The sequence below is a fragment of the Anser anser genome (assembly GCF_964211835.1).
Source record: "Anser anser genome assembly, chromosome: 7".
Classification (NCBI taxonomy): domain Eukaryota; kingdom Metazoa; phylum Chordata; class Aves; order Anseriformes; family Anatidae; genus Anser; species Anser anser.
In genome coordinates, this window is record NC_139727.1 from 36,594,324 (window position 1) to 36,614,967 (window position 20,644).

Genomic DNA, 20,644 nt, shown 5'->3' on the forward strand with positions numbered 1-20,644 from the left:
TCCTAACTCCCAGGAAGGTCCATGACACCACATTTCCCTTCCTGTATTTAGATGAATGAGGGGATTCAGCTAAATCTCCTCTACAAGAAGTTTCTTCAACATCTCCGTAAGAAGTTTCCTCTGACAAACTTGCTGTCGGAGAGCCCTTTGTTTTGCAGACCCTGGAGTTGTGCTGGCAGTCCACGCTCCACGGCTCTGTGGAGCCGTGCCATGAGAAAGCCGGGGAGAGAGGTAAAATGAACAATGTCTGCCTGGGAGAAAGTCCAAGATTTATTTCTGACACTGGCCAAAAGGCAGGAAGAAAACTGTTGCTGTTGCCCAAGCGGGCAGCGCTGTGGCGAAGCAGAGGACTTGTACCAAAATAAGGAAACCACAACGTGCAATACAAACTCCAGTTTACTTGTTCAGGTATACACACAAGTACTGGTCAGATCATAAAGTTTATTCCGTTTTCTCAAAAACACACTGACTTCTGCCTGAATCCTTTGCTTTTTAAAATCCAAGCAATACAGTGGGAGAACCAAGGGTGTCTAAATGGACTGAGTGCTGGGCAAGCTCTCTCAGACAAATGGTTCAAGGAAGAATGTTACTCCTTTTCTCTAACTACAGCCCCATAGAATACATAGAACATAAAAGCTCAAATCAGAGAAAAAAATTAAACACTCCATGCATTATAAAGGAAAGTTTGCTTATTGACACACTTTTCCTTTTAGGCATCATGGGTAGAAGAAATACAAAGAAAGCTTTAGCCCAAGTGGACTCTCAAGTTCACAGAATATGTCATATTCATGTTACTATTTTAGGGCTTTTTTTTTTTTATCTTTTTTTTCCTTTTCTCTTTTTTTAATAAATTGCCCTGTGGGAAAAGCCGGCTGCAAGTCAACACCACAGAAACCTAATTTTAACTCCAATGAATACAACTATTTACAAGGCCCCCTTTGCAAAGGAAAAACCCTGCCATTCCTGGCAGTTTTGATGTGATACGGACACATATTTCTAAGACATTCAAATGGACTGGCTTAAAAAAATACTGTTTTTTCACTCATGCATCTTTAATGCTCAAACTGTTCTTGGCAGTTCCCAGTCAGAAGTACTGTCATTCAAAATAAGAGAATGACAGACATTAATATGGAAACATTCAAGCTTTTAACTGAGCCGGAACAATAATTATGCCATCCAATTTTATTTTGAAGAGTATTGACCTCGGTCTCCGCTAGCACACAAGATCCAAAAGACAAAGATATAAAAAGGTGTTAAGGGAAAGAAACACAGAAGTTTTTTGACCACAGCACATTGCACAGCATCGTAACCCGCGTTTGAAACTAAAAATATCACTGGGCGGGTATCGGGGGGATTCATGTTATGACACCACAGTGAATCAAGTCTTTACTACAGGAAACACTAATGCTCCGAAAACACTGTGCTAACACATCGAGGAAACAGCCATCCAAAGGGGAATTTAACATTGTACAACCTACACCACACTTTCCCTAAATATAAATAAATTACATGAACATATGCTATGTATGCTGCTCCCAGATGCTAGAAGTGCAAAGACCAATAATGAAAACCAACGCCAGCAGTGAAAGTCTGTCATTAAACACAACACTCAGGGAGTGTTGGGGGGGAACAGCTTTTAATGAAACAGGTCATGACAGTCTGAAGGAAGCTGACAGCACCAGGGAACACTGGGGCTGACGTCTCCAAGTCTTCTCAGCACAAAACCGTGGTTAAAAATAACAGCCATAACCCCTCAGACAATGAAATTGCGTTTTATTACACCTATAAAAACATGCAGTTTTTTTCTGAGATAATAAACAGATGGTTGTATTACGCTCAGAAGCAAATGGGAGCGGACTATTTAGTACCGACATTAGATATTGCTGATATACTAAATTAAGTGTGGATGTTTATATGGACATTTGGCCAGCAAGAGTGCTGTCCCAGCAAAGGATGCACAGCCCTGCCTGCTCCTTTCTTCCAAACAGGAGGAGGGAAAGAAGGGGACAGGGGAGAGCTCAACCTGCAAAAGCAAGAGAGGAAAAATACCCCCAAAAAGAGAAGGCTGATTTAAATTTGACTTTGATTATCCTATTTATGGAGATGATCTCCAGCTACTCTTGCCTGTTCACGCAGTCCAATGAGGTGATGTCTCTGCTTACCACCTGCTTGTCTGCAGTCCAAGTCTGAATGACAGCTAGTGTTTTTTTAGCTAGTGCCAAGGGAGAAAAGAGGCTTTCCACTAGCCTGAATTAGGCATTTGCAAACATCCTGCAATGTTTGTGGTCCTAGTGACTGGTAGTCACCTTACAAACCCCAGGGATAAACCCGCGAGGTAAACCAAACGGAATTTTTTCCTCTGTGTGTGCATCTGCATGTGAGTGTACATTTACTAATGCAACAGAAATCTCTGTGAAAATCTTTATTATGTTTCCAAGTTGCAGCATACACTAATTTGTCAGGATTTGGAAACTGATTCAGGCACTAGTCTTGTCTAGACGAGACTATCGTAATTCTATGACAAATGGCATTTTTTTTCCAGCTGCTTAAACAGTCTTCATGAAAGTCCTGTCTCCCCACGCTTGCCTGCATCCAGGACAAACTTGAAAACACTTCTGTTCCTCTCCCTTTTCTTCACTGTGTAATCTCCTAATTTATAGACAGACACTTGAAATTGCCACACAGCATAGATGTACAAGTAAATCATCAGGAGCCCTAGTACTGAAATCATTGTGCCCGGGCTTAGCCTCAAGGAAATAAGCAGTGTCATTTCCCTTCAGGATGCTATTCACATGCTTCGGAACATGATGAAGCATTTGCAGAGTCAGGACCAGGATGGATACCTTGTGCACACTCTTCTGTACACACACACACACAGAAGAAATTTCTGACCTGTTACTAAACGCAGTTATATTCCAGGCAGCAGTGTCATAGCACGGCCACCGCCAGGTTTTCACAGATTGTCCTATCTAGGCAGCTTCTCAGGAGTCTGAATCATGTTCTCACCACTTAGCAATTCAAAGGCATTCTTTAATTTGATATCCAGCTCCAGTGAAACCTTCTCTAAATTTCTGATTTTCTTTGAAGACGTACCTATATAATTGGCCTAGAAGGAGGTTCCTGACTACTGTAGGAGATAGAAAACTTTTTAAGCCAACATTTCTGGCTGAAATCTACATTGCAGCAAAGCTGGAAGGGAAAATCTCTACACATACCCAACACGATTCCTATGCACTAGAAATTGTCTTTATTTATTTATTTATTTTTATTTTATTAGGAAAACCCTAGTGCTGACAAACAAAAGGAGCTTCACCATCTAGCAGGTGTTTAAAACAGACACAAAATGAGATCCAGGAAGAATAGGCAGAAAAGGGTGGGGGAGAAGAAGAAAAAACAACAGAGAAGCGTTCTCTTGATATCTTGAGAGTTTAGATTTCCAGGACTGATGGAAACTTCATTAGGGGATTACAGCCTTTTAACGAAACATCAGTTATAGCTGTCTGTAAGATTTTACTATTAAAACCCCAACCCTACAACAACCTGAAAGCTAGCTTTTCCCCCCAAAATTCTAGTTCTTGCTGCAGTTTGAATCTGACCTGATTCTTCTGTCAAATATCTCTTTATCACTGTAAAATAGCTTGAGGTGGTGGGAAATATCACTAAGGCATCATCTAGCCCCTTGCAAAAGCACTGCTCTGGTCCCATCACAGTTGTAATTAATGTGGCGCATCTTCGTTTGGGAAGGAAGGGCATAAGCCCTGAAAGTGGTCAGAAGGCGGTCGCATACGTCCTTTTTGTGCTGCTAAAAGGAGGTGCACAGAAAAAAAAAAAAAAAGGAGAGTTTTAACATCTGCTGGCCTGTGCCAGCTTCTTTTTTTCTCTGCTCCTCTGGCCCACGTTTGGACACTTCCATTCTGCTCTCGGTGCCTGGATATCTTGGCAAATTTCCTGAGATATGCAGTTAACTATTTTCTGGGAAGGAGGATGGTAATTGGGGGGATATTCTGCTTTTGATGTGCAGGGCAATTAAATCCTCAATGAATGGAGGAGAAAATGAAGCATTCGGTGTCACTTGAAAGAAAAGATGTGTAGTGCCATTCCTACACACCAGTGTGAAATACAGAGGGGCACAAGGGCAGAACAGAGCTCTTTATGTTACAGCCGGAGCTGCCTGCAGATGTAACAGCACAACAGCCCATTCAGCAGGGAAACTATACAATAGGTCATGAGAAAAACCTGTTGCTCCTGATTAAGTTTGCAAATACTGTATCTGTAGGGATTCGGAGACGTGGCTGCGCCAGATGAAAGGTCCCAACTGGAATTAGAGCGAGCAGCAATGGTACGTCACCATCCAGTCTGATTAAAAGGGTATTCACCAAATCACTCTGTTATTGCCTTGTACAATTATCTAGATACCAATTACTAGATACCAGTTATTTTGCCTAACTTTAAAGTAGTTATAACTACTAGTAGTTAATAATACACTCTGAAGCAATTAGTTCCATTAATTAAAAGAACATACTCTAATATTCATTTCTTTCATCCAGTCATAAATATTTTCAAGAAGAAAGCAAACTGCCTCTGGGATTCATTCCACCTTCAAAAGCTCTAATATAAAGAATTAGAGGAATGTCAGCAGATCTTGATTCTTTCTTAAATGTCACAGAGGTTTACTAAATAGAGTTTAAGTACTATATAGACGCAACTTCCTTATTAAACAGAGAGAAAATTGGGAAAAATCACAGCATTATTGATCAGTTTTTGCAATGTGGGCTTTAAGTTGATTCTCAAGCCAGGTATGTATTGACATTGCAGGACAGATGAGGGCATTTGTAGAATGGCTAAAGTATAAAAATCAGCATTATTCTACCTGCAAAAAACAAGAGGCCAAATTCAGGCATAGGTTAGGCAGAGTCTTTGGTAAGAAAAATACGACTGATGAGGAGACCTGGCTTTTCTGATTTGAGCTCAATGAAAAAGAAGAAAAAAAAAAAAAGAGAAAAAATATTGTAAGTATCTGATTCAGGGGGGCAAATCGCATTAATTCCCAGCTACTGCATGCTTACACAGATCTTGCTCTTAGCCACTGAGACTGCACAAGTATGACTGTAACTCAGTATAAGATCAGATTCAAATTCAGATATACGTAGTCCCAGGTACCCACACATACAGGTTATCTGAATTTGTCTGTGTAATAGGGGTGTCACAAAATGTATGATACTGGAGCTGTTCTTCCTAAAATGCTTCTCTGTCTCTAACAAAGATGGCATTTCCCAACGAACAACTTGCACTGTGTCTAGCTGACTTACACTTTTTAAACAGCTTCCATCTTCAGTTGTTGGATTTAAAAGGCCCCTGAACCTATTTACAAGTCACATCAGAAAACAGGCTGCGACTGTCATGTCATCACACTGAAACCAGAGGATGGTCAGCTGCTGCACAGAGACAGAAGGAAGTCCGTTACATACAAAATACCTCCGGGAATCAGCTTCATAACACAGTAACTATGAAGAAACCGGGATACGATAGCTGTGGAGGACAACGAGAGCCGAGCCATAATGTGAGAGATGCAAGGCACGCACAGGAAATACCACAGCTACGGCAGTTTCTGCTCTTGCTGCAGAATGCTTTTCATTTGGGGCCTGATGCTCGGCCTGTCGAAACCAGTGGGAGATCTGTCACTGACTGGAGTGGCAGCAAGGGGAGAGTCAAGAGCGCCAGACGCAAGAAGTGGCTTTATGTCAACATGAAGCAAAACGGCTAATACAGAAAGAGGCAATTTACTTACCAAAAGAAAAAAGGGGGAAAAAATGTTATTTGTTCAATTCTATAAGGATTTCAGAACGTAGGCTTTTAAATGTACATTAGCACTCTTATACCACCAAGTATTTACTTTTCCTGTCTAACTCAGTTTCTTCATTATTGAAGATCCCCAGAGTCTTATCTAGATCCAAGTGGGTTTATACTTTAACTCTCAACATACCATTTTAAAACAGTTTTAAAAAGCCTCTCTTGCTCTCCACTGCTTATATATCAGACCCGGGGTCATGACTAAATGTCTGTCCATAATGACATGAAAAAGATTGCTTCAGAAAGACAACTTTATTACTGTTTTCTTACATATGAATTAGAATAAAATCCCTCACTTTATTTTGCTACAATGAATCACAATTCTTTAAGAATGTCTTGGGAAAAGGACCATTTGCTTTGTTGTTTTTCTTATGTAGCTGAGGTGTTTTCAGATGAAAGCAATCAAGTGCTATTTTCCAAAGCAGTTGCATTGAAACCCTTTGTTGTGACTGCCTTTCTGGAGAAATACATTATAAATTAAAGCCAATGCAATTTGGCTACTTTTATGCCTATGCTATTGCATAACAGAAATGCAACATTCAAAAATCTCATATATGAACCATGTATTTATGGAAAACATACTATGATAATTGTGCCTAGAAAAGTCACTGCAAACCAACCATTTTGTAATGTATTCTCCTCCTTTTATATTTCCTTCCTTCCCTTAAGTCAGTCAGAAGTGGCTCAATATTCAACGAAGAGAAAACACAGATTACACAATCAACTTGCTATTCTGGATAATATTTTATCCATCAATCTGTTTAAAAACAGCAGAAAAGAAATTATAATGACCTCATTTTCTACATCCAAAGTGACAAGCTTTTTGGCCTATGCCCTACAACCTACCTAAATTTTTCCTCTCAAGTATTGCCAAGGAGGTATTCATACTTTTCCAAAAAGCACATCTTGGGCTTCTGGTTATACGGTTTCACACACTGGTTAAATAAAATTAGAAATCCAGCCTAAAAGAAATTAAACATGTCACAGACATCTAGACATGCTATTCCATTACGGAGATTATTTGGAAGTGCTACAATTTGAAGCTATGGTTTCCTTCATTTAATTTAAAATTACCTCAAGAATGTTAATCATCTCCCAGCAGTAAATCCCCCGTGTGCCAGGCGTTTTTCATAGTACCTACAACTCTTTGTCCACACTGATTGGGATCTCCAGGGGATTAGGTGTTCTACCTACAGAAAGGCAAAAGAGAGAGGATTATTCAAAACAGCCTTTGAAAATCAGAGTGCCTCATAATCCATCATAACCACTCGTGTTGAGCGGGAATCAATAGCAAACATCTGTCAAGTATATATTTGACATAATTTGCTAGTTTACCAGAATATAGGTATTATAGTTATCAGCTCAGAGTATCATCTGAGGGCTACAACTGAGCCTGCACTCCCAAAGTGCTGCACAAACCTCTAGCAAATGATAGTCCCTGGCCTTCAGGGAGCTGGATCACCTCCTGCTACAGCTACGGGCTGGTACCAGCAAGGGGGCTACACCACCCTGAAGCAGCCATCCTCCTGAACTGCTGCTGAAGGTCACAGCTCTCTGAAGCAGGACTTCTCACAGGGCCTGGGTGCATGGTCATACAGCTACTGCACTTCAGCTGAGGCATCACATCTCCCTCCGTGCATGCTTTTAGCCCAGTGCAAAGGCAAGTAATGACAATTAGCAAAACACAGTTTCACTGTAGATTATGCGAAGATGAATTGCATCACTTTTGCAGAAGGTTAGGAGCACACGTGAGGTCTGTTCCAAATCTCTGTTGACACAGGGATACCTATGTGTCTGAGCTCCAATTCTCCGGTTAGCCAACACGTAAGGTTTATGAACACGGAGTTCTCTCATATACATCTGTCACGCATCTGAGGTGTGACAAACAGAAATACAATGATAGTAAATGCTCTAACCACGGAATCTCACATAAGGTTAACAAGAAAATAAGTTTGGACTTGGCTGCGTGGACTCAGGCTGCCAAGCAACTTGAATTTTCAGAGTAAAAACACTTGTGCAAGCAACGGGTGCAAGCACTGAGTCTGACTTCAGAGGTTACCATGAGGGAAATCAGGAGGAGAAAATGGAAGTCAAATTTCTTGCTCTCTCACTGGGGAAAAGAGGCCAGGAGTGGACAGTGTGCCTTTGCCAACAGCAATGAACTCCAGAACTCCCAATAGAAGTGTTCAGTGAGTCCTATGATCTCAAACAGAAAGAGGCAGTAGAGGGATATCGTTCTTTTCACACATATCCCACAGAAAAAAGTCATGAAGGAAAAGAAGGGAAGCATGCTTGTACTGCAGAGCAAAGCGCTCTGGTGCTCTGTGTTTAATTTGGAAGACAAAACGGCATGCCAAATAGGGGTGGGATCATTTGTAGAACATGGGAATAAGTTGTTTCTCCAGCAGAAGAGATTTTTAAGAGGAACCATTCTGGGCTTGGAGAAATGCCTCCATGCTTCCGTGGCAGCTGAACAGTCCAGAAGGAGGAGCGGATAATGGCAGTCACTAGTGCGGAGCAAAGTGCGGGGCTGGAGACAAAGCTTACTGGCTTGGATACTGAGCATGAATGTCATACTCCAGTAGGAAAAGCAGCATTAAAGTCAGAGAAAAGGCTATCCAGCTTACAAATGTTTAGTGAAGGAATGTCAGAAAGAGAACTATTTAATGAAAAAAGCAGCTCGGAGGAGTTAGATAATCCCACTGAACAGGAGGATGTTGATAGTATGACTTCAACGGGCACGAGGACCCTTCCCTGAGGAAGACAGATGACTGACAGCTAACTCACTGACATGACTGGAACGAGAAGCGGTTCAGATCCAGCCGAACACCACGGAACAGCAGTAATACGGTGGAGAGACTGCAACCACAGAGCTGTGCTGGGAGGCAGGTGGCCATGAGCCAAGACAGGCTGATCACAGTGGCTTGGAGCACCGTGAATTAAACAGGCAGGATGCAGACAAAGTAAACAGGAGGCATCCCTGAGACTGCCACAGCCTTGTAGGAAGACACGGTTCTGCTCAAGAAAAGGGTCTCCATCACAGCTACAGGCTGAGGAGAGCAGCGCAAACCACCCCGCCGCACACGGGCCTCATGGCGTTGTTCCTACATGTCTCAGAGGGTGGTTCCGGGCCTCACGCTGAACAAACAAAACAGTAAAACCATTCATTTTTTGGAATCGGCCAAAATCCATCAAATGCCACGAGAGGCAAGGTGAGAGAGCAGCTGTACATACAGGCCCAGCGTTCATTTGGAGGAATGTTGCAGTAATCTCGGCAGCTTAAGGAGCTGACATCATGATGCGGATACAGCACCCAGGCCTGAGGGGAGCCAGGGGACTGACCGGCTGGTCAAGCACAAGGGGAGCAGAAAGCAGGCGTGCACAGGGCTGACAGCGGGACAAGCCCATGTGGTTCTCTGAAATCCCAGCCCTGGCTGAGGAAAAACCTGTTTGTTTCGCCTAAGAGCATTTCACCCACCAGCAACACGAGCAAGGGGTAACAACCCAAACGGCAGCGAGGCGTGAGTCACGGGGCAGGTACTAGCTTAAAACCAGACAGGACTCTCAAGACTCCCCACCTGAAGTGCTGAGTTCAGCTCTGGGGCCCACAGTGCAAGAAGGACATGGACCTGTTGGAGCAAGTCCAGAGAAGTCCAAAAGGATGACCAGAGGGCTGGAGCACCTCTCCTACAGAGACAGGCTGAGAGCTGGGGTCGTTTAGCCTGGAGAAGAGAAGGCTCCGGGGAGACCTTATAGAGAGAGGCCTGCCAGTGCCTAAAGGGGCCTACAGGAGAGCTGGGGAGGGACTCTGTCAGGGGGTGCAGTGATAGGACAAAGCGCAGTATTTTTAAACTAAAAGAGGGGAGATTTAGATTAAACATTAGGAAGAAATTCTTCACTATGAGGTTAGTAAGGCCCTGGCCCACGCTGCCCAGAGAAGCTGTGGCTGCCCCATCCCTGGAAGTGCTCAAGGCCAGGCTGGATGGGGCTTTGGGCAGCCTGGGCTGGTGGGAGGTGTCCCTGCCATGGCAGGGGGGTGGAAGGAGGTGGTTTTTAGGGTCTCTTCCAACCCAAACCATTCTGTGATTCTAAGGCAAAGCAAAAGACAACATGAGAGGTGGCAGAGAAGCCACAGCATGAAGGGAAAGGAGCATCAGAAGAGGAAGAGAGCAGGGGTGAGCAGGGCCAGGCACAGGCTGGGCCTCACACAGTGGGGAAGCATTGCTGGGAGCCAGCCCCATCAAGCAGCAGAGGGACCAGCCCATACTGCTTCCAAAAATCAATTTAAAACACAGTTTAAGTGTGCGCACCCCCATCTTGGCTTGTGAGGTCCTGGAAATGAAAATAAGGCCCAGTTACACAGCACAAAATGGACCGTGTTTAAACTACACAAGATGGATATTTTAATAGAAAACATCATGCGAGGATGAGGAGAGCATAGCACGCTGTCTGAACTCCTCCTACAGCATGTAGACTCCTAGCATTTCTGGAAATATGCTTAATTGCACACAATGCCTGAAAACGGCCTCTAGCTTGTTGTGCACTGTGGTTGTGCCTCACCTACAGGCACAAACCTTGCTGGCTTTCAGCTATCCAGCAGGGTAGAACTACAGCATCGCCGAACTGGCTCGTGTTCATTCCTTCTGACCTCACAGCGAGAATAAATACATTGAACATCAAGAGGAGTCCAGGTATTAGTCTAAGCAGAGTCTATATAATTACTAAAAATAGATGCTATGGAAAATCCCTGTGCTTTAAGCATAGCAGCTTTGGGCCAAATTCCAGAGGCTGTTACAACTGACAATGTTCACATTTGTTAAGCAGCATTGCAGGCCACATCTAGCCTACTGGGGACTCTAAAAATGTATGTTTTACTAATGAATTTTATGCTACCTGTGCCAAATCAGCTAGTTTATTTGGGCACATTCATGTAAATTGGACATCGACTTGGAGCAGAAATAAAATTCTTTAGCTTTACAGTGCTGTGGAATAAAGGGGATGTGTGCTCTGGGTCGAGGAGCACATTTGGCACACTGACTGAGGGTCTCAAATGCTTTGAGGAGGGTGTATTACAGCTTGGTTAGAGGCTCTGCCATTTTGGAATGGACTTTTTTTTTTCTTTTTTTGAGAAAATATTTTCCCCCACACTCTATTTCCTATCAATCTGGAAAAAAATAGGGTAAATAGTAGAAAAGCATTTATGCTCACAAGAAAATGTGTTTGGAGTCTGATGTTGGGTTGTATCGATCAAGAAAGCAAGAGGGGGAGGGCTGGTGCTGCACTTGACACTGGCTGTGTCCCAGCTGCTTGCCATCTGCACCCCTCGCTAACGAGACATCTTCCTCCCCATGACACGTAAATTCCTGTAGCTTGCCATTAAACAAACCAGGGAAGCTCATTGCTCATTGCTCCTACCTGCATAAGAGACAGGAAAATCCAGTAGTTCTTGGGTGAGTGGGGATTAGCAGACACAACATCTGTGCTTGCAGCATTGCTCCATTCCCTCCTAGGGACCTAAGCAATTAACCAGAGAGAAAATAGAAGTACCATTAGTTTGTGAGAGGAGTCAGCATTTCCAAGTGAAAACTTGTTTCTTAGGCACAGCGCAAGCAGGGAAGAAAATCTCATTTCATACAGTTCGTCACTGTCCTTTGATGAAGCCTTAGTTTTCCACATTTCCCCCCTCTTTGCCTCGCCTTCCCTCTTTCCCCCATCTCCTCTCACAATTCCCAGACTGTGTTTCGAACAACAATGCCACAGCTGAAAGGCCATTATGCAGATTCATGAATACATAATTCAAAATCAAGCCACCACAACAGTTGCTCTTACTTTTTAACCCCATTGTCGGCCAAGCGGCGATGTTCAGCTGCGACAGCAGCCGAGGGAAATGCGACACACGCAGGTTTTCCCACAGCCTTTCGCCCCTGCTGCAGGCTAATCCCATTGAGAGCATTGATGCCCGCAGCACAATGCAGCATCCCTGCCGCGGCCGGGGACCGGCCACAGCCCCGCCGCCCCGTGCCAGTGGATGCCCCGCTGCAGTTTTGGTCTGGGTTTTGGGGAGTAAGGACAAACCTCTTGGGCTGCAGTGGTCCCAGACGTTAGATGAGGGAGCTGCTGCATTAGCTTGAATGTGAGATGCATTATTATTGTTACAGTTAATAGTTATTCTAAGGTAGTGTTTGCCATAAAATGAAATACGAAAAAAAAGCTATTATATTCACATCCCAGTGCTCATACCATTTTATTGGCACCTGCTTGTTTCCTTCTGTCTTTTTAGGCTAAATTTTAGAGAATGCCAAGGAACCGGGCTTCAGGAACACACCTGCAGGTCTCACAGCTTAAAGGACAAAGGCTGTGTTTTGTCCCCCGTGCCACGCAGTTCAGGCAGACCTATGGGCAGCACGCTCGCACTTGCCATTTGGCTCTGCACAGCGTGCCGCGCTGTTAACTTGTCTAACTGCCCCAGTGCAAGCATTGTTATCTGTAAAACAGCCCCTTTAATTTAGCCAATAAAAGCCTGGTTTTGATTAGAATCAGATCAATTCAGTCTTCTTAGTAATTTGCAGGGGGTTCCTAGACAGCTCCGTTCTCCTCGGAAGACCAAAGAAGGCTCAGCCCAAAGGTAATTGTGGCACTTAAATTAAACCACAGTAACTGGGTGCCTTTTTGCCTATTTCCAGACAACTGCAGTGAAAGCAAGTACAGAAACTCTTTGGTCCTCTGCAAAGATCCCGCACAAGAGAATGAGATAACCGACTCTTTAGCGAGTGGATTAATAGATTGTGAAAAGCCTGTCTCAAAAATTCAGCACAAGCTTTTCTAATGGTCTATGGCCAAGTGAATGATGGGCTGATTTTTATTAAGTTTCGCACAAAGGTGAATTAGTGTCTTTCACTATGGCAACGGCAATAAAAGGATACAGAATGACTCCGAAAGGTCCCGGCTGTCTGGGGAAATTGGTTGACATTCTGCAAGCCTATTCAACCAGGAAAGGGGTTTATTGTGTGCACTTCCCCCAGGTTGACTGTGCCAGTTATATGTGCCACCCCGGTCAGCCCACTGTCCCGGGGCAGGACAAGAAGAGCAGGAAAAGGAGAGCTCAGCTGAACCCCCGGAATGGTGGGGTTTGAAAGGAAACCAACCTCTTTGGTGTCTCAGTAAGCGGACTATATGATGTCTTCCCCTTAAAACTTCAATGCTCTTTTCCAATGATCATTGTCATATTCTACAGATCCCAGTACCCAGAGACTTGGTTAATAATACCAAAAATACCTAGATAGAAAAGGCACCCTCATTCATGTTCTGAAAGGAGCAAAGAGAAAAAACACAAGAGACTGAGCACTTAGGCTAGTGAACGCTGTGTTGCTGGGCCAGGTTCCTATATCGTTCTTTTTTCTTCCTTGAAGAACCGTGCACCTGTGTGGCAAAACAGTCGTTTCTCTCCACTTTCGGTTTAAAAATGCCATTAGCCTGGCGTAAAAACACGAGTCTTAAAATTTTGTATGAACCCATCACGCACTTCAGCTGCCCTCTGCAGAGCCTGAACCACGCTGTTGAACTCTCCCCTCCTGCCTTCCCTGTCAGCTTCGGATCGAGTTGGTTGCACAAACCTGTGCTCCTCACCTCCTGCCACAGCCACATACCCTCACGGGGACGGAATTTTGTATTTGATTAAATCACAGAATCAGAGAATAGGTGGAAAGGAGGGACCCGTGGAGGTCAGGCGGTCCAGCTCCCTGCTATCCAAAATTTTCATTCAGCTGTCCATTTTTTAAATTTGTAAAAATTCTCTTGCAGTCTGTCCCTGAGTTTCACCCTCTCTGTCATCTTTTGATACAGGAACTGCTCGGCGGACTTCCCCTCTTCCGCAACACCCACAGCAGTTCTTTGCCCTGACTTAGATGCACTTGTCTGAGGATGCCGGAGTTCCTGGTGGGGCTGATTACACGGCACCCCTCCTTGCTTTACAGAAAGGAGGGTGGTGCCTTCAAAGGATTGGGTGACTTGGCTAATCCCTCCTGCGGGGCTTCTGCCCCACGCATTAGCGACATGCCCGACCGGGCTGCGCTGCGCACAGCATCACAGCAACTCCAGCTCTGAGGGACCTCTGCCACTAAAAGGGGTTGAAAACCACTTCATCAAAGAAAAAAAAAAATAAGAAAGGAAAAAAAAAAAAAAGCAACAGTAAGGAGTGACTAAAGGAGGGGGAAAAAACATGAAGAGTGGTCTAGGTCACAGTCTGAGGGCACTAATCAATAAAAATAAACAGTAATCTCCCCCCGAGGAGAAACGTTCCTTACCTTTTCATTTTATTTCTTCAGGAGTTGATAGGAGCTGAGGGAAAAGGCATTGACTTTATTTTCTTTTTACTTTTTATTTACGCTGGATGCCCAGGGTACTGACTGTCTTAGCTCCAGCTTCATTATTACCTTACCTTACTTGAAATTCTTCCAGACAGTTTGATAAATGAATTGCTAAGTGAACCAGCATCGCTCGTTCTTTCTATAGAGTTCTCAGCAGACAATGCTCCTAAAGCACAGATCTCCCAAATACCGGAAAAAAAAAAAAAACCACTTTCAGAATAGCAGCTGCATACTGCATATGTGCTATGTTTATGGAAAGAGTAAACATGAAAAACAGACACATTTGGTTTTAATTCACTTTGACTGACCCAAGGAGTCCTCCCTAGAGATAACAGTCAGGTCAGCCCATAAATTTTCAAATAAGTACGCATGATTTTAGCTGCATGTCCTCTATTAAAAAAGCCAGAAAGTTGTGCGGCTCAGCATCTCTGAGCAGACATCCAGCACAGACCCCAGTACAAAACTGGCTTGTTTGTGAGCTGCTTCACCAGAGGCCAGCCCTTTCACCAGCACACAGACATCATCAGGCCGTGTAAGCCCCTGCTTCTGCAGTTAGAAGTACCTCACGTTACGGGAGGCAAGAGGCAGGGGCTCAGACATGACATACTGAATAATATCTTACTCTGCGAGGAGCCTCGCCGAAGCCAATAGATGAACTCATGGACTATTGAACACAGCTATCGCAATTTGATCCATGATTACAGCTTCTGGGAAAACGTTCCCACTCCTTCCCTCCACCCAAGTTTTAGACAAGCAAAGGGATTTTTGTCATAGAAGTGTAAATTTTTGTTTTATCTTAGTTCTTTACAGCAACGTAAATCTGGAAAGTCCTGAAGCAGGTGCCAAAAACGTGGTCCTATTAATTACAGTCACCATGTTGTAAATTGCTAAGTGAGTCCTCCACAGCAGCTTGGAGCACTGGACCACACTGGGGTGTCCTGGCTCCGGTGGCATCCACCCCACCAAAACCTTCCTCCCCTGCTTAACTTTCAGCATCTTTTTGTGTGCTCTGCTGAGCCCAAGCCATAGGATGCAACAAGAAGTGCCCTTTGTGAAGAGAGCTGTGCTAATCCACACTGATTGATATCATTGTATATGATTTTGGTGCGTGGTGCTTTGCATTTGGTGTAATTCTGGTTTTTATTTTACTGACAGAGTGCCAATTTTGACCTATCGTTGGGAAATGACCGTCATCGCTCAGTATAAAGGAAACTAAGCCAGTTCTCTCCTGCCACACCGCTAGGTAACTCGCTTCTAATTTCCTGCCACTAACACGATTTCGCAACGCCAACATCCTAGCATTGTCTTTGCTGCATTTGGGGTTTGTTTCCTTTTTTCGTTTGCACTTCTGTCAACAGTGGTGAGGATTTCAATTTTACTTTAAAAGATGCTTAAGTGGTACCCAATCCAAATCTCTTACATTGCTCTGAAATTTGAAAATGCTAAATTCACTCTCAACAAAGGCAAGGCTGGAAGCACAGAAGGACAGCCCCGATGTACACCAATTTATCTTAATTCCTCAAATTCAAGCCAACTGCTCTCAGTAATATTCCACTGAGGAGGTGATATTGATGAAACTCAGCCAAATACAAGAGCAAAATCCCTTTTTTCAATTAGATGTTTTTAACATCTCCAAAACAGAGTTCCATCATGTGACGACATCTTGAATTAATTGAGCTACGGGCAATCCTCATTCTTTGTGTGTACGATGAAATGTAGGAAACACAGATGCTGTCTGTTTAAACTGTCAAACAAGTTTCCTGATGGTAGCTATCATGTCTGCTGCAGACTGTTGGTTTAGCAAATGTTGTGAATGCAAAGTTGGAACATGTGTGCAAAATATTCCAAGCTATAAACATCAGAATCATTAGAAGCTTCTTGAAGGTTTGTATCAGCGTTATGAGAGGAGCTGTAACTGCTCTGGCCATTTTGCTGGAGGCATCCAAGACGCCTTGACCACACCTACAGCGAAAAGCCTCATTACCCAAGAAGAAACCCATACTTAAAACGGCAGGCAAATAATGAAATTGGTTGGAGCACTGGTTCACACTAACAGCAAAATAAATACTACAGGTAACTTATGATCTCTCTTGTTAACACACCCCTTTAAAAAGGCAATGATTAACTCAGCAAGAAAATAGAAACATCTCGGATGCTGTGTCTAAGAGCCAGATACCACCTCTCCGCACGTCCTTCTGTAGGTAACGTTTCTGACAAGTATGACAAGCAGGAGAGCTTCACGGGGCAGACATGCCAAAGTTACAACTGCGGGTGTGCAGAAGGAGAGAGGGACAAGGCTGAGTGCTTTCAGAAAAAGGTTACGATCAGATGTGTCATTGTTCTACAAATCCACACTACACCCTAGCTTTAGCCTTTTAAGAAATGCAAGTGTTTTCTGATTTTGCTGTAGTACATGATTATTTCTTGATCCAGATGATTTTCAGCTCCTGGAAAAACAAGATGCATAAACAAGCGGTTGCTGCATTTGTAGTACCTCTAAAGGGTTCAGGAGAGTTTAATCCTGATCTTACTTACGATAAAATATGCTAATGAACAATGGTATAGAGAGGTTGGAAAAGGATTCCAGATGCTGACTGAAGAAAGGGGTTTTCCAACTCCTGTTCATGTCAGAATCAAAATTTATATTAAATATTCAACTATTACAGCACAGCACTAGCGATAGCAGGACCTCCAATGAGGACAGACTGTTGGTTTTCAAAACCACGACGGCACTTCTGCTGGATGCAGAGTAAGAAGGTTCTCTGTGGAACCTGTTCAGAAGAGACCGCAGCCCTGCTGAAGGGCAGATAGCGCTACAGCATCCGCGAGAGATGCCTGTCTACTTCTGCAATGTCAACTCTGGACAGAAAATTAACAGAGCAAAAGGAGACCTGAGTCCTAAAGTCCTCAGCAGACATTCTTGTCTCAATGCATAACAGCTGGGGCATTTTCCAAAGTGAAAAGACTTGAGTTGTAATGCATTGAGGCAGTTTCCCCCACTAAAGGTGTGAGAGATGAGAATGGTCCTCTGCCCTGTTAGCAGCCAAGAGAGCATCTCTTAAATCCAGCAAAGCTAGCCACAATGCTTTCTTCCCTATTTCTGAATCATAAATTGGGGATATAATTTAACCAGAGCGTGGACACAGCGCAAGATATCTTACACATTTGCATTTCCTGACCTTACTTTTGTAAGTGGGGTCAACAACCACACAAGATCTCAACAACCACAACTACATGTCTCAACAACCACACGAGGGTACAAAACCCTTCCGTACTCAGTTGTCCGGGTTTTACAGTAGCCTACCTGCCCCACAGTCACAATCCAAACTGATGGGATATTGTGAGACTGCCGAAGCACTTTGAAGTGCCAGCAAATTGAAAAATAAGGTGCCCACGGGGAGAGTCATGACATTGTAAAGCTGTAGCTCCGAGACGTTTTGGATCAATGTACAATGTGCTGCTCATAGGACTTAATGAAACAATTACAGCTCTCCCGTTGATTGCTTTTGTTTTCTACCATAAATCAATAGATTATTAACTGTAAATGTCAACGCGGTCTTTGTTTCCTAAGAGGTCACTTTGCAAGGTAGTAATGAAGAACACACTGCTTGACTAAACAAGCTTTTGAATAACTAGCTACGGATGGATGTATCAATTTCTAAAGAGTCTATGGAAATAAAAGAAGCTCAGATGTGCAGAAGAAAAACTGGGGGCACTGGGAAAACAACATCAAAACACAACAAGAGGGAAGTGAATGGAAGATCACCTGTTAAAACTGAGAAAAATCTGCAAGCACAGCAATTGTATTCTTATTTGTACACGGGAAGTATGTTCTGACAACTGCGCTCCTTTTGGTAGGATGGGTTTCTGCTAGGACAGCTGAGCCTTGTGAGGAACATCCACTTTTTAAAGAGTCGTTTTTCTACTGCAGTGTTCCCCCTTTTCCCATTACGGAAATATTTTTACAATACAAGGCAGTAAATAAAAAGTATGGATTTAATGTACTTAAAACAGTGCAACAGAAGATGCACAACCTCCAGCTTCATCGCGCTGCACTGGAGTTCCTAGAACAGCCCTTCGGTTAAACAGGCTCACGGACACGGGAGGATTTAAATGGTCACCACCTGAAGAAGATACTGATTTGGGGTGAAAAGTGTCAGTGATGAGACCGGGTGGTTCACGATGTCTTAAACTGGAGTTGTTGGTGTTAAACTGCAGGAGCTGAAGACTACACAGCACCTTAGCAAAGGCACGGCGTTATTGCAGAGGCTTTGCTGCCCGTTTCCTGGGGGAGCTACCTTTTATCCACGCAAATGCCCAGCTGAACACAGGTGCATTTCTCACCTCCAGCCTTAAACTGTTGCACAGTTTTGTCAGACTGCCGCCACGTTTATTTTAGCTGCGCAGGCATTGTCTGACATATCCCCTAATTACAACTCGGTAAGACTGTGCTAATTTACTCCTGGTTGAAATGTTCTGACAGCCTCCAAATGAAAAACCAGAAGCGACAGCAACACTGCTGTCGCACAGTGCCACGGACCGTCCCCATTTCCCATGAGAATAATAATGCCTCTCCGTAAAAGCATTTCTAGGAGACAAAGGGAACAGGCTATAGAAGTTACCAGAAAGTATACAAGCTCCCCAGGATGCTAAAAAAAACCAAGAAAAGTATAAAACTATACAGTAACCAAAGGTGCTGATTGGAAAGGCCAGCAAGGGAGAAGTCCTTTACCTCCCACAGGCTGTGGCATGCCTTACGGTCCCCTGGGAAGAGGCACAGTGAGTGGGGCACAACATTTCCCAGAACCCCAGGTCCTCCTTCAACTTACAACACATCGATGGAGGAAAGCACCTCAACAGAAACCACACTTGTGGGTTATGAACGTCAGTGGGTTTCAGCTTGGTCAGCAACAGCTCAACTCCTGAATTTGCAGAAGGCTGCCCAGTTTTGGATCTCAGTGAGCTCACTGGTGGGGTGGCCAGTGAGTTGGCACTGCTAATTTTGCTGAGGTTCCTGAGCTTCAGCTATTTTCTGTTTCATATAGGCTGCCAAACACTGTGAGAGAGTAAATAACCAGCTCTGGTTTCTAAAACTTAGAAAATTTTATAAACGCAGTCCTCAGTTCTAGCTCTACCCTTCGTTGTCCGTGTGACTGCACCAAAGGCAGCTGAGGAAGGAGTATTTGCATCTGGGATTTTGTGCACTTCAAAAATCTCAGGGATGAGGATAATCACAACTTGGGACACACGCAAGCAGCTGTCACAGCTCAGTCCTCCAAGTTTCTGGGCACCAGAATAATTTATTTGTATGAAGAATAATAAATAATTTAAAATTTGGAACTCTGTTTTTTCAACTGATGTGTCTTTGCTTTAAACTTGAGCAACAGAGACTAGTATCATATTCACAAAACAAATGGGTTACAATGCCCTTGGCAATAAAGAAAAGCATTGCAGTCTCTTGACCTCTGAGTTCGCTGTGTTAATAGAAACCTTATTTTGACAAGATTTTATTCCCTGTATAGGTGAGAAAGAAATTCTGACATGAAAGCAACTTAGGTTAAAAACAAAAGAGGCATAAGCAGAAGGACGAAAAATAATGAAAATTTGTTCTTGCTTTCACAATCAATGCCTCAGAAAACTTGCCAAAACCTCTGACAATGAAGAGATTTTTGAGTCTGTGGATTTTGAAGTAGGTGTGAACTAAGCAGTAATCCTTTTTTTTTTTTCCTTTAAATAAAACTATGTTTGACTCGAAAAATCAGTTGGCTTTTGAAAAGAGGGCATTAGCAAGGACACTGTTAATAACTGAAAAAAAACCACTGATACTAATAACTGAAAATGCAACTGCTAAGCAAATTGTGGATGAGTGCAATACCCGTCTGTCTTGCACCAGAAAATGTGAGCACACTGTTCATTTTTGGGGATGGCACTTTTTTCCTGAGAGGCACTGACTTAGTTGATGCAATCCCACTGAGAAACAGAGCTGCTGTCAAAATGCATGCAACAAACAGCATATGAGACGTTATTAATGCTCTTACTGCACACAGCTTGATAGAGGTTGATCAATGAAACTCCAACATGGAAAGGAATAGCAAGGTATTTGGTCTAGAATAGTATCTGAAAACATTTCAAGAGATGTAACTGCCAGCTGGGCCTGCCTTACATGTTCCACGGATCTTAGTTTCGGTAATATATTCACAGTACAGCTCATCTGATAAACCCTATGTCACAAAATCTAGAATATTTGGTTTTAAAATAATGATTAAAAGCTATTTCACGAAGTCTGTACTTCATTCAAATTTCTCAGCCCCACCTGAATCTATTTCTACAATGTGCCACAATTAGAGCAGAGTAGAAAATTAAGCTCAGAATGAGATGTTAATAATAAGAGACATGGAAAATTCAGACACTCAGACAACAAATACCGT